Source organism: Aedes aegypti, chromosome 3, assembly GCF_002204515.2.
Source record: "Aedes aegypti strain LVP_AGWG chromosome 3, AaegL5.0 Primary Assembly, whole genome shotgun sequence".
Lineage (NCBI taxonomy): Eukaryota > Metazoa > Arthropoda > Insecta > Diptera > Culicidae > Aedes > Aedes aegypti.
In genome coordinates this window covers 88,685,140-88,700,225 of record NC_035109.1, presented here as the reverse complement: position 1 = coordinate 88,700,225, position 15,086 = coordinate 88,685,140, and the positions used below count along the sequence as shown (strand labels likewise).

The window sequence follows — 15,086 nt, the reverse complement described above, 5'->3', positions numbered from 1 at the left end:
TGTAATTTTGCGAAAAATAATTTTTACTTTTCCACGTTTAAGTCATAAAACTGGTTCTGGACTTAGGTTGGCGGCTATTCAATTTTACTCTCATTTGACAGCCGCCCTTCACCCTTGGAGTTCAGTTCATGGATGGATAAATCAATTTGTCGGTTTTTTCGTTCTTTACTCCCTTCAAAAGATCAAAAGATCTAAATGGTGTCAAGGTTCATCTAAAAATGTAAGGAGCATTGCATCCGAAATAAGCGATTTGTTGCTCGGATCGATAGTAAGTATCCATTGTTTTGATCTAGGCTGACCAATTTCTTATTGGTTGTTTCCTTGATGTTTCGCACATAATAACAATTCCCAGCTAATATGCTTTTTTTTGCGAAAATATCTCCTTTACCTAGTTGATCATCGTTTTCGAAGATACCAAATTTTTCATCACTGGACTTCAATCATGAGAATGACTTCCGAACTAAGAAGGGTTTAGGCGAATAGTTTTCTTTGGATTTAATCAGTGGACTGATATATGTGTGCCCAGTAGTGCCATTTAGGTGATTTCCGAAGTAATAAGTTTCCAGGCGAATAATTCTCATTCAGTTCTCCAATTTTGTCAAAAACACTAACTTCGTATCCAATCTCTAGATTGAGATAAAAGCAAATAATATGTTTGTCTACTAGCACCACCTTGGGAGAATTTTCCAAACTACTATGTTTCTGGACGAATAGTTCCCATTTAGTTGAACACTTTTGTCGAAGATACCAATTTCGAGAGTTCGATTTTTTTTCAGTCTCATCGCTGGACTGATATGAAAAAAATAAAATATTTGACCATTAGCGCCACCTTGTGAGTGTTTTCCGAACTAATATGGTTTTAGGCGAATAGGATTCTCAAGACACCATTTTTGTATCTCATAACCGGGCTAAGATATAAGCAAATAAAGCTTTGGCTCACTAGCGCCATCTTGGGAGTGTTTTCCGAATTTGTAAGGTTTTATGCGAATAGGTATTATTTAGTTGTTCAACTTTGTCGAAGACATCATTTTTGTATCTCATATCCGGGCTAAGATATAAGCAAATAAAGTTTTGGCTCACTAGCGCCATCTTGGGAGTGTTTTCCGAATTTGTAAGGTTCTATGCGAATAGGTATTATTTAGTTGTTCAACTTTGTCGAAGACACCATTTTTGTATCTCATAACTGGGCTAAGATATAAGCAAATAAAGTTTTGGCTCACTAGCGCCATCTTGGGAGTGTTTTCCGAATTTGTAAGGTTCTACGCGAATAGGTTTTATTTAGTTGTTCAACTTTGTCGAAGACACCATTTTTGTATCTCATAACCGGGCTAAGATATAAGCAAATGAAGCTTTGGCTCACTAGCGCCATCTTGGAAGTGTTTTCCGAATTTGTAAGGTTCTATGCGAATAGGTATTATTTAGTTGTTCAACTTTGTCGAAGACACCATTTTTGTATCTCATAACTGGGCTAAGATATAAGCAAATAAAGTTTTGGCTCACTAGCGCCATCTTGGAAGTGTTTTCCGAATTTATAAGGTTCTATGCGAATAGGTATTAATTAGTTGTTCAACTTTGTCAAAGACATCATTTTTGTATCTCATATCCGGGCTAAGATATAAGCAAATAAAGTTTTGGCTCACTAGCGCCATCTTGGAAGTGTTTTCCGAATTTGTAAGGTTCTATACGAATAGGTATTATTTAGTTGTTCAACTTTGTCGAAGACACCATTTTTGTATCTCATAACTGGGCTAAGATATAAGCAAATAAAGTTTTGGCTCACTAGCGCCATCTTGGAAGTGTTTTCCGAATTTATAAGGTTCTATGCGAATAGGTATTAATTAGTTGTTCAACTTTGTCGAAGACATCATTTTTGTATCTCATAACTGGGCTAAGATATAAGCAAATAAAGTTTTGGCTCACTAGCGCCATCTTGGGAGTGTTTTCCGAATTTGTAAGGTTCTACGCGAATAGGTTTTATTTAGTTGTTCAACTTTGTCGAAGACACCATTTTTGTATCTCATAACCGGGCTAAGATATAAGCAAATAAAGTTTTGGCTCACTAGCGCCATCTTGGAAGTGTTTTCCGAATTTGTAAGGTTCTATACGAATAGGTATTATTTAGTTGTTCAACTTTGTCGAAGACACCATTTTTGTATCTCATAACTGGGCTAAGATATAAGCAAATAAAGTTTTGGCTCACTAGCGCCATCTTGGAAGTGTTTTCCGAATTTATAAGGTTCTATGCGAATAGGTATTAATTAGTTGTTCAACTTTGTCGAAGACATCATTTTTGTATCTCATAACCGGGCTAAGATATAAGCAAATAAAGTTTTGGCTCACTAGCGCCATCTTGGGAGTGCTTTCCGAATTTGTAAGGTTCTATGCGAATAGGTATTAATTAGTTGTTCAACTTTATCGAAGACACCAATTTTGTATCTCATCGCTGGACTGAGATATAAACGAAGCAAATATTTGTACGCTGGAAAGTTGTTTCATATGTTGCTTATAAATGCGACATTTGTTGACGTCTGTGCGCCACCTGGTGAGTTAATTCTGAATTAAAATAGTTACCAAGTGGAAGTCAGCAGTCCTGTGATCAACTTTGCAGAAGACAGTTTTCTCCTAAACCTCTTTATTTTCAAGATATTTGCACTACAAGTACTGTCCTATTTATAGGACGCTGGGCGTTCGGGGCTTCTGTCCTATTTTTAGGACGCTGGGCGGATATGGGTTAATTGTGCTTTTGGGAAAAAAGCTGCTTCCTCTCCGAGATTTATGATTTCCCAGGGTTTTTTGATCATAAACTGGTAGTTTACTTTCGATTTGATGATTATACAATAAATATGTCTGTCAAAACCATAATAAATCACACCTTGTTCCGTTACTCGCGAGTAAACGTTCTCGAACATGTTGCTACTTATTTTAGCATGTTCTCCCGAGCACACGGGTGCGGATTTACTCACACCTAGCCAGTTCGCGAGTCTGTCATGTTTGTTATGTGTTGGTATACACTCGTGAGCTGCTTCGTGATGTGAACTTTTCCACCACTGATGATAATGGTTAAAAGTAAATCCTGATATTAAATTGTAAACCATAGGTTTCCGGTGGGAATTCTGTGAAAATTATGGGGAGATCCTATGCAATTTTTGTGAATGTTCTGTGGAAACATTCTGGAAATTCGTAGGGGATCCGGTGTGAAGTCTGTGGGAATTTCGTATGGATCCTTCAGAAATTCTGTCGAAAAATTTAAGAAAAACTACGTGAATCTTGTGAGAATCCCGTGCTGTTTTCATGAGTATCATGTGTGAATTTCAATGGAAGTTGTATAGGAATTCTTTTGGATTTCTGTTAGAATTCTGTGGGAATTTTGTTGGATTTCTGTTACAATTCTGTGGGAAACTGATGTGTAGAATTCATAATAGGGTCTTAAAGCCCTGTCCCAATTTAATTGCCAAACGCTTAAGTTTAGGCTAAAAACAAATGTTTACTCAATTTTTTAATAGGGGTATTCACTTAAAGTTGGTGAAGAAATATTTCAAATGAAATGTTCCTTATTCAGATTCAATGTCATGTAAGGAAATTTTAATCTAGTTGTCCGTCGTAAATGTCAATAATACACGTTAAAATTTCGCTGTTGGAGCTGAAAACGGGTTGTTTTTTTGGAGGTTGTTGTCCTGTTTCAATTTTTAATTTTTTATTCATATTAATAAAAGTTTCAGACACAGCAATTCGTACAAAGAGATTTGGATTGATGATTGAAATTGCTTCCACCGGGATACGTGCTGATTCCGTAGCAGTACTGTTGGAAACCCAGGCGCTCCTGACTATACTAATTTGTTTTGTGATAATGTATCTCTGACCCTCGGTCGTAGCAAATGATGTCGTAGCTTGAAATAAAAAACGAGTCCGACTTACTGTGAAAACAGATGTAATTGAAAACAGCCTGTGTTTATTCTGAAAGTTGAAAAAAAAAAATGTTCCATTCTGTTAAGCTGTGAAGATCTCAACAATAGTTCTTCATAATATTAATACAGGATGCTTTCTTTTTAATGGAAAGCATGTTAATTGAGATCATGATATGACAATGAACACCGTAGGTTTAATCATTTACTCAATCTGCGCATTTCCACGTAGTTTCAATCTCATCATAAATGGAACCAGCGTAGATAAAGAACGTCTTCAATTAGCCGTTAGGTACTTGAATATATTGTCTCAGGCTTATATTCTAATTGATATTCGTAATCCACATTTTATTTTACTTTTCTTTCTTTTCTCACCACATTCTAATCCATTTGTTTATTTGCTATCTTGACAGTTGTCATGACCACCAGATCATACTCTGTGCTTGTGGCCACTACTGTGCCGGAATCAGTTGATCTGTAGCTTCTTCTTTACCGATACAGATCTATTTTCAACTTATCTATATTTACATCTTACTTTCACTCTCTCCTACTCTTTTGCTCTCACACCGAGCAGGTAGGAGAGAGCTCTGCTGTTAGTGAGGCTAGCTGCCTGCGAAGAGGGTCAGTTTGTCTCAGTCACCATCTGATACTGACGGAGGATGGATGTGCTCCCCAAAGCACGGTCTTCCCCAAAGGAGGCGTCTTCTGGTGGCTGGACGGGTTTTTTTGTGGAGGGGCTGGGAATCGAACTCATTACCTTCCGCTTATGAAGCGGAAGCGTAACCTCAAGGCTACAGACCCCCCTAACCACCAGATCTAGACCGGCCAACTTTTAACGACCTGAAATGTTTCATGGCCACTTTAAGCAATTACATGAAATATTCGAGATAATCAACTTACGCAGTAATTTACGCCGTTAAGTGAATCCTCTTAATGTTTTTCGTTTGTTTAAGTCCAAAAAACATGTTTTTTTTTTTTAGATTTTGTCACACTTCTTTGTTTAAACTCAAATTTTGGGTGTATTTTGTAATCGTGTCCCTTCGGAAATGTCAGATAGGAACAACCCTAGTGTTAAAACTACAACCCCTGTGGTGTTTTTGTCGAGTAAGCGAACGTCAAACATGATCAAAAGTGTCAAGGTTCATTGATGGACCCAATTTTAAAATCAAAGTTTGAATATGATATAGCCGTTATTTGAGCGGGAAATTGCTAAAGTAGTAGCAGTAACATGCTCTTCCGTGTTATTGAATAAAAACAAGATTTAATTAACCTTTTTAGGACCCTATTGTGGCCCAATAACTGATGAGCTTAATTTTTTTTTTGATCTGCATGATGTGGCTAAACGTCATGTTTATCGCTATATAAGTGCTCCAAGAGAATAATTCAAACGATCCGTTTATTCAGGGTGGAGTTGTGAACATGCGTGGATGGTTGGTCAACTTTCTTTAGGATGATTATAGAACGAAGCCATAAATCGAATTTTCAAGAGCACAATACTTGAGAACTGAACAGCGCTTCGCGTTGAAAATTTATCCAATTGCTCTCAAACAGCAAGCAAGCAATTTGATCGATAGTCTACGCGAACGATTGTCAGATCCTCCAGACTTGTGCACTTGAAAATTCAAGAGTCTTATTGAATCATATATTTTTTAGCACGAAAGTTAACTTAGGTGATATGGCATTCTCCTTCAAGATTAAGATTGTAACGTGTAAACTGAATTCTGAACGTTGTTTGCGTAAATCAGTAAACCAAATGACTCGGTGAATAATGACGTGAAAGAAGCTCACTGATTCTACGTTGTGAAAAGAAGAATCCAAACTTGTGGTTATAGTAGAAATTGATTAATTTACTGAGTAAGATCAGAATGATTGAAGTAAGTCGATGCTACAGAAAGACGAATAGGTCGTAAACCAATTTAGTAACTGTCAAAAGCTGACTTCAAACGAAAAACTCTATTGGCAGTTATTGCTGCTTGCAAAGAAGTGAATAATTGCTTACATTTAGGATGTCCTTCTTTCAGCACTGACTGTTTCTTGAACTAACACTAAAGAGCTGTATTCTAATGATGATTTACCCTTCTTTAAGAATAAACTGTTCTTTGATATTCAGCTTTGGGATTCATTAAAAATTCATGCTAATTGAAGTTCACTTTTATTTTCAATTTCAGCCAAACGGCGTTCGGCAAAATGACCCTTTTGGCCAAATGGCGTTCGGCCAAACGCCATTCGGCCAAATGGCATTCCGCCAAAGGACCCGGAACCGATACAATGGAGAAGAAATGTCAAAATTTAGATATGTTTTGAAATAGATGTAGAACTAAGGTTGTAAATCTTACCCCTTACAATACTTGTTTCACGAACATTTTCGTTGTAATTAGTGATCAGAGATTTAGCTCTCGAAATAAAATATAGTACATATATTTACGTCAAATATCTGAAAACAGACCTGATTCTAAGGCTAAGTAGGCTGTCATTGAAATTTGTATGCGTCATTGATGATTGGTGCTTATGCATCTGAAAATTTCGAGGTAATTATAAACAGTCGGTTTCACGCTGACAGAGCTGAAAAAGTATCAGCTTATTTCCTGCATGTTAGCGTATATAGTGATACTTCATTGAATCAAAATAAACTATGGGTACTGAGTTTTATTACTTGGAAATTACGAGCTGCATTTCCAATATGGCTGCCAAAATACAACAAACTTGAATGTTTTCAAACAATATAACCTCACGAGTACCCAAAAATACTCATAAAAATAAAAAAAATAATGTTAGAAAAATAGGCTTAGAAAACATCTGCATAAAATATCACTATATGACAACTTTCATCGAAAATAACCATTGTTCATTAATTGATTTGACAGAAATTCTAAATTAGGGTTTCCCAACCGGTGGCGGCGGACCCCTAGGGTGCCATGGCGACTTTTCCGGGGATCCACGAGGCCATTAGGAACAACAGGGTGTCCATTGGATTTTGGAGCAATGTCTTCAAAAACATAAAAATAATTATCGATAAAAGTTTGTATGCAGTTTGATAACATCATAACACCATTTCATTTCTATGCTGAAGATTGTCTAATATTAGATAGCATTGACAATACCATTACAGTTCCTAAATATTGAATTGAACAGAGTAGAGGATCAACCACTAACTCTCAGAAGGATTTTGTAAATTCTCCAGCGCAGCAATTATTCAAAACATTTGCAGCTTTTTCGTTTTGTTCTACAAAATTGTCAAATAAGGGAGACTTCATAAACGTACTTTGTGAACAAAATTGAAGAAAATTTTGATTTAGCAGGTTTATTGAAAAATCTCAAAGGCCAACGCTAAAGACTTTTTACTCAAACTTTCATTAACTTTCTGAAATTATAGTTTGATGAAGTTATACTTAGATCAGGATTTCTATTTTTTGATATATCAATTCAACTTTTGTTGTCAAGTAAACCCCATTTAACTTTCGAATTCGTTGAAGAAAATATTTGGCAGTAGTATTTATTTTCAACCGAAAGGGACAAAATACAGAGGATACATGGCCCCCTTGCTAAAAAAATGATTGCTTGCTTGCTAAAAAAAATGACATAACTCTAAACAAGCATCTTCCCAGGAATCCATCAAAGATATGGCCAAGATTGTCGTTAAGAAATAAACAAAAATCTGTCCACGGATACCTAAAGGATATTGCCATATACATCTATCCAAAAGCTCTCCATGAGTTAAATACGCTGAGAATGACAGGAAGAATTCACTGTAAAGTTGCAGAAATCCATACGAAATTTCGTCAAGGACCTTATAAGTTGATCACAGATTAGTAAAGTTAGCAATCCAAACCAGGCTTTTTCAAGAATCCGTATACGTTTCTCTAGGAATCCGTCAAAAAGAAACTGGTAATTGATGTATCCAAAATTGTTTTGGAAAGGAATTTCTCATAAATCTTTGATCTCAGCTTTTCATCAACCGCTAGGAAATTGCTTAGAATTTCAAGAAAATCAACCAAAACTCTCATATAGAATTCACAAAAAAACATTTCTGCAATGCTCTAATTCTTTTCAGTGACTTTCCAAGGAACAATGAAATAGTCAATCATCGATTCGATTCCAGTTAGGATTCCTGAAAAGATGTCATCAAAAATGTGTTGTACATGGCACATAACAAACATTTTTCGTCAAGAACCTTGCCAGGAATCATTAAGTAGTACTTTTCAAACCACTTTTAAAGGATCTCAATCATGTCTCGTGATAATTACTTTTTATTCCAGTCGAGCATCCCTTGGCAAAATTTTCTAGTGCTTAATCATCAAATGTCCACCGATTCAGAGTTATTCCGGGTCAAGTCGGATAAAAGTGATCCCAACTTCCTTTTCCATCAATTTTTACTCAACTGATTGTTATAAATCTGACTCCAATTCTACTTGTGTTTGTAGTTTCAAATATGGACGTCATGTGAGAACTAAATTAGTCACTGCGATCAGAATTAGCCATGGGTATTTTTTTGGGATGTTAATGGGCCTCCTTAGAACCGGCTGAAGATAAGTCGTCGAAATTTGGGTGATAAACTTCGTCATTTGCAAAAGCAAACTCAAACATGGTCGTGTAAAGCTGCTTTTTCAAAATGGTAATGTTCAGCACCAAAAATTTCCAGAAGAAACATAAAATTGTCCCATTAAGGTGAAACAGTTTGATAACTAACTTCTAAGATTACACTAAAACTTCAAAGGCACTAATCTCGTGAAGTAAGCATCCCACAATAGTGTACTTTTTATTTTGGCTGAGTGCACAAGCAGAAAGCTTAAAATAAGAAGATCAGAAACGTTTGCCAACCATTTCTCCAGTTTAGCACAAGTCGGCCATTGTAACAACTATCTTTGGATTCTTTATTAATCGAAATTTAATATTCACATGACGTCCGTAGTCGTAACTATAAATCAAATTGAATTGGAGTCAGATTTATATCAATTACTTCGGTAAAAGTTGATTGAAAGGGAAGTTCGGGGTCATTTTTACCTGACTTGATCCAGTAACCCACCGGAATAACTCAAAACCGGTGGACATTTACAAAAATTCCAATGATTGTGAAACTAGACATTAATAATTGCTGAAATGGCAGTGATTTAAATTTTTTCATTTTGGGCGGATACGGGTTAATAAACATATTTTTCATTCTAGTGTTCAGCATGACTTTTTAAACATTGATCTTTTCTGGAACACCCTACAGTGGTGATAGAGCTACATGCATTCTCTGATGCACGCGCGGACCGCAGCAACAGTAGCAGCAACAGCAGAAGCAGCAGGTTCGTGTCCAAAAATAAAATTTCCGTACTTTGACCGTTTGGCGTGGTGAACACGGCGGGGCCGTCCGTCGATGAATGTATGTAATCTAGGTGACGGCAATGATGATGAGACTTTTCGGCTGAGACGAAACTATGTCGGCGCCTCTATTCGTCACGGATGACACAATGTGACACTGCACACACTTAGCGCTTTCGCTTTCGATTCAACACTCGCGACTGTCAACAATTTTACTTAATACAAAAAAAATATTGCACCTTCAACAAATGCGCTTTCGCACGCATACATATGCACTTAGGTGACCCCAAAATATGCGCGCAATCAATAAACACTAAACAACAAATTTTGGCATCTGACGGTTTCTTCTTCTACTGCTGTCTGCGTGGTGGAGTCGCCTTCTTCAGCTCTGCGATATCTGACGACGATAGCAGTTCGCCGCCTGCCGTATTCCCTTCTCCACCGCTTCTTTTCGACTATGTGGCGCAGCGCCACAACTTCGTGCAAGGGTGAAAGACTGTGCTGTGCTGTGGGAAGTCGATCGACTTGGTCGCCACTAACTGCGTTGAGGCCAGGAATTCGTTGGCCACTGACTCTGAATGGCTCTCACCCCAAAACCAGCAGAAGCAACACGGCGCGAAACTCACTTCGCAGCGTTGGAGAGCTGCGGCAGCGACTCTTCGCTGGTTATTTCGCCTCCTCCGAAATTCTTCCCTTCTTCTGGAGCTGTGCGATCAACCCGTATTGCACACCGGCGCCGTAAACCGCGCGAACTCCACACAATTCGCAACTCTTCAAAACTACCTTCTACGTACCAATAAGAATAACAACAACAACAGCAAACAGTGCAACAATCAACAATCTATAACAACTGCCACGACGCTACCAAATAAGAAGAAACAAAATTCGCGACTTTTCGATTAGTTTACGGGCGGCGAGAGTGGGTAAGTTTCGGTCGGGAGGACTCTATAGGTACCACACGATGAAGCGCGCACGACGACGATTAGCGGGGATGGAAACGCGCGTACTTCCACTTCTTCGCGTGTCTGCGTTGATACTGACTGCTGAAACCGAACCGAAAGCGGACCGGACTAGCAACGAAGTGAGGAGAGGCAGTAAAGTCCAACTAACCACGACACACAGGCTTACACACAACGTGTGGTATTGGTTGTTTTTAGCCTTTGATCGTACAGCAAAGTAGTTGTGCTGAATGGGTGTAGTTTCGCTGAAGAAACATTTTTTTTCTGGATAAAAGGCTCGAGTGATTCATTCAGCGAGTTCCATTCGCAGGTTCCGCTAGGTGGATTGATCAAGTTTTTTCCACAACGTCTCATTGCTATGCACGGTGACGATGGATGGACTCCGGCCGGGCGGGCAAACTCCTCGCGAAGAAAGCAGCGGTGCCAGATTTTTAGAGCATCAATTCCGCAGATTTGATCAATAGGAAACATGATTGCATATTAAAGTTAGACAATCGAGACCATATTTTAGAATCTTGTGATTAGAAGGCACAGTGTGTGCTGACAAACTGAATCATGGATTTGCGAAAAATACGTATTCTAGTGAGACTCGAACTCACGGACCTGGAGGGTTACCATATTTGCTCTCACTGAAAAGAGTACATTTTTCAACTGTGTAAAAGAGTACTTAAGTGTACACTAAGCCTGTCTTGAAAATAAATAAATACACAACTAATTACTAGTTTTGACATTTTCTTGCAAAAAAAAAGTCTGATTCTTAATCACAGCCACTTCTCCTACATTTCAATTAAAATTAAGTTTTTCAGGGAGACAATATTCTCAACTTTTCATCAAAGATTTTACGAAATTTAACTCTTATTTTTCTCATCAATTCTTTAATATGCTTTCTTACTATATTAAACAATGAAGCTGAGTGAATCGATTTTTTCAATCAATATTTTTTAATTACATTTACTACACCGCATGTCGTCCGACTTTTTGAAATAATATTGGCTCTCAAATAAGGTTTGTTGAAAAAATTCTTTCCTTATTACTTAGCAAGAATATTCTTTAGCAAATGTAGAACAACATGAGTTTGTGAAGAAACCAGAAGAACTAAAAAGAGTGAAACGTGGATCTAAAAAGGACCAAAAAAGAAAAAGTCGTTTCAATCAGATTAAATTATTCGAAACAAAGTGATTTTGAATTTTAACTGAACTTTTTTAATTGAAAATTAATAGTAAGTTGATTGCATATCAGTAGTTTTACCATTTACTGTGTTGAGTGAAGTAACGAGCGTATATTTTTTTTTTCTAATTATTTTTAGCTAAACGTGCCAATTCGATTCAGCCAGTTTTGCCGAAAATCGGTGAAATATATGTGTTATTCTAGGAAAAAGGTTGATGTGGTTTCCTCAGCAGGTTACTTGATTTGTGGATTATCGCCAGTAATAACTGAAAAAGAGTACACTTGGGTCCGTTTAGCAAAAAAGAATAGTACACAAATATTTAAGGCAAAAAAGAGTACTTGTACTCTTAGAAGAGTAAGCTAGACCGGCGCTTTATCCAATTAAGTTACAGAACACTTTATGATTCTGCCAGTAAAGGACACACATGATAAGTGTAACCCGAGTTGCGTTTTCTCTAGCGCAAAAACATGATTTTTCATATTTCTTTGTGGGCTTCGTAGCCGTGCGGTTAGTGTCACCGAGGCATTTAGCCGCATCGTGCTAAGGAGTGTGGGTTCGATTCCCGTCTCAGGCCGAAAAACTTTTCGAAAGAAATGTTTTTCGACTGTGCCATTGGGCGTTGCATGCTAGTCCGTTGTCTAGTGTGGTGCTTCCTTCAAAGGGCAAATAGCCCACTGGAAGCATTAAAGTGTAGTGTCTATTGGTATTGATTATATATCGGATAAAACATTACCGATATCCGATAATTAAAAAAGGAAAAAGCAAGTTTTTATTTATCTCACATATGATCACATTTTCTAAGAGAGTTTAGCCAACTCCGAATATAATGTAGCAAGAAACGCGTCATGAGCCTGTTCTATATGGAATTCTCGATAATTTAAAGTAAACTTGTGGGCTTCGTGGCCGTGCGGTTAGTGTTACCAAGCATTTATTCGCATTGAGTCAAGGGATGTGGGTTCGATTCCCGCTTCAGTCCGGAAAAAAACTTTTCGTCAGAAATGTATTTCGACTGTGCAACTGGGCGTTGCATGCTAGTCCGTTGTCTAGTGTGGTGCTTCCTTCAAAGGGCAAATCGTCCACTGGAATGTATTAACGTGTCGGTGTCTTTTTTTAAACTAATTATACAAAATTGTCTCGCTTATTGAGCTGCATACAGTTCTGAGATGATTGTGACTTTCACAAGTTAATTTTGTTTGAAAATGACACGCAACAAATCATTTAGGACAAGAAGAACGTTTTTTCGGCTAAAAATAAAATCTCTCACTGTTGTTCGTAGGCACGCTTAGGAGAGTCGAATTGGGCGTCTAAGAGAGCCGAACGAGATGTAGGGTTGTGTAGGAGTATATTGGGTCATGACGGACTTTTTCAGGTTGGCCGATTGCGCTGCAAAATCGTTACCCGTTTTGTGGCGCAATTAGTTAACGCGCCCAGTCAAGCGTATTGGGAGTCGTGGGATCGAAGCCCACCAGAGCGATTCCATTATTTTTCAAAATTTTACATCTCAATTTGTCCAAATTGACTTTTGTGTCTACGACCTTCAGGTTTTTTTTTAATTTTTATTATGATTTCATTTCGCAATAATGTTTAATAATAATATCCTTAGGATGTTGTTTGTTACTTTATCCTTATGGAACCATATGATGATCAGACTTCGGAACGGTCAGTTGGAAGCAGATTTCAGTAGAGCAGAACTATGATGTAAATGTACATATCCGTATTGTTGATCAAATTTGATATTTCACATACTTATTCTGACACGAATGCCACGCTGGTGGCAAAGTGTCACAAATAAACTAATAAATAAATAAATCAATAACATACTTCTTAATATCTTTATGTTCACAATTATGTCTTTTGTTATATAATTCATACGTATAGGTTATGTAAAATCAATAATTACATAAGTGACCTTTATTCAACAATTGATTAAGAAGATATAGTCCGAACACTAAACTCCAGCAAAAAACATTGCAATTTTTATGATCTGCTAGCTCAGACACAGCATAAAAAGCCATGCTTATGGAGTCTGGGTTGATTCCCGGTCGATCCAGGACCTTTTCGTTATGGTGATTACCTTGACTTCCTAAGGCAAATAATAACATCGTGCTTGCGAATGCAAAAATGGCAACTTGGCAAAGGATACTCTCAGTTAATAACTGTGAAAGAGATAAGCTGAGAAACAAACTCTGTCTCAGTTCGGAAGTTTTTTCCAACAAGTAAAAGGAGATGTGGTAAGACTAGATTCTTCTAGACTATTTCTAGAATAATCGTCGTAAAAATTAACTTCTCTTGAAAGCTTTTTCTTGGAAAAAACCTGAAAAATCAACCACAAAATTATATAAAAATTTCAAAAAAATCAAGGATAAAATTGATAAGGAAATATATAGAGAATTGTTAAGCTACATACTAAAAAATAATGTGTAAATTCTGGATGAAAATTTGAAGAATTTTTTATCAGTGTCCGTTTGATTGTATTATTTTCTGGCTGTCATCTGGCTTAGACCTGTCGGTCCATAAAAAAAATTGAAATTTTATGAGCAATCCAAAAATTAGTTCAAAGAAAAAAAAGTTCTGTCATAACGCCAGAGTAACAACTCATTTCTGGAAAACAAAAATAGTAGATGGAGGAGAATTTCTTAGAATATTTTTTTAGGAAATTGCCAGAACAATAATTAAAAGTGTTTCAAGAAAAATAAATGTAATTATTCCTAGGAGGTTTTTTTAATGCTGAAGGATTTATATCCTTATTTTAGTGTAATCTTTAACCGTTTTTCCTAAAATACATTCGTTAGGTATTTTTTTCATAATATATCCCTGAAACAATGGTCTTATGGAGAACTTTTTTCAGAATGGCAACTTCAGAAAACTTAGATACAAACAGATCTCTGTTTAAAACGAAAACCTCTCCGGCAACTCGTTCAACATATGTCCAAATAGACGACCTTTATTTAGATAATTTGCAGAGGATTATTACCTATATTGTTGGCTTTATACTCAAAAACTTGTAGTCAAACATAGACCTCTCGGTCGTAACGCTTTCTGTATGAATAATTTAAAATTTATTTAAGAGCCGTAACGCTCGAGCCTACTCCCCCTCCCCCTAGAGCGTTACGTGATTTGTAGAGGGCGCCTCAGATGAAACCATAACAATTATAAACAGATTCCTAATACAGTTTTCGGGACTTTGATACCCATACTGCAAGTGACAAACAATATCGTAACACATGTCTGGTCTAGATAGCGTTCATAGCTTTTGCATGTAAATGCTTGTGTGTTAAGCAGACAATCTATATAAGATTCGGCAGACTTGAGTGAGCTGGTCACTCAGTGTGAATATGAGAAAAGATGTTGAGAATCCAGTAGAGATGCATAAAGAGATCGCTGATTCCGTGAAAGATTGCGTACATATGACCATGTCGCTGTAAAACAGTGCGTAGATACTTAAAATTAAACACTGATTTTCGTAGTATTCTTGAATGTTGCCTAAAATGGAGCATACCAAAAACGGAATCCCACTGTATCTAACATCGCTCGTCTCTCGCTTTCTTTCGATTATAACAGTGCAATACTGAGAATTTTTTAATATAAATCGAATGACAATGTCCTTGGCTAGCGTTTCGTCCAATAAAACGCAACGAAAAAGGTTAATGTAGCTCAGTCAATGATTAGAGAAAAATAAAACAAAGAGAGCCTCTCAGTGTTAGTTAGGTCCTTTCGAAACGACGTGGCCGGCGCCGTTATCGATTCTAAATG

General features: G+C 37.1%; 1 protein-coding gene across 2 annotated transcripts in view; it reads right to left on the bottom strand.

Annotated features, from left to right (window-relative positions):
- The window catches only part of LOC5566167 (glycogen synthase kinase-3 beta), a 104,188-nt gene extending 93,938 nt beyond the window's left edge, over positions 1-10,250 (bottom strand). The window contains exon 1 of one of the 2 annotated variants that reach the window (XM_021855062.1): positions 9,220-10,250. The gene's annotated coding sequence lies outside the window, so the exon portion shown is untranslated. The remainder of the gene's footprint in view (positions 1-9,219) is intronic. The other variant, XM_001650497.2, reaches the window with a different exon arrangement.
- Between the last annotated feature and the right edge of the window lie 4,836 nt (positions 10,251-15,086).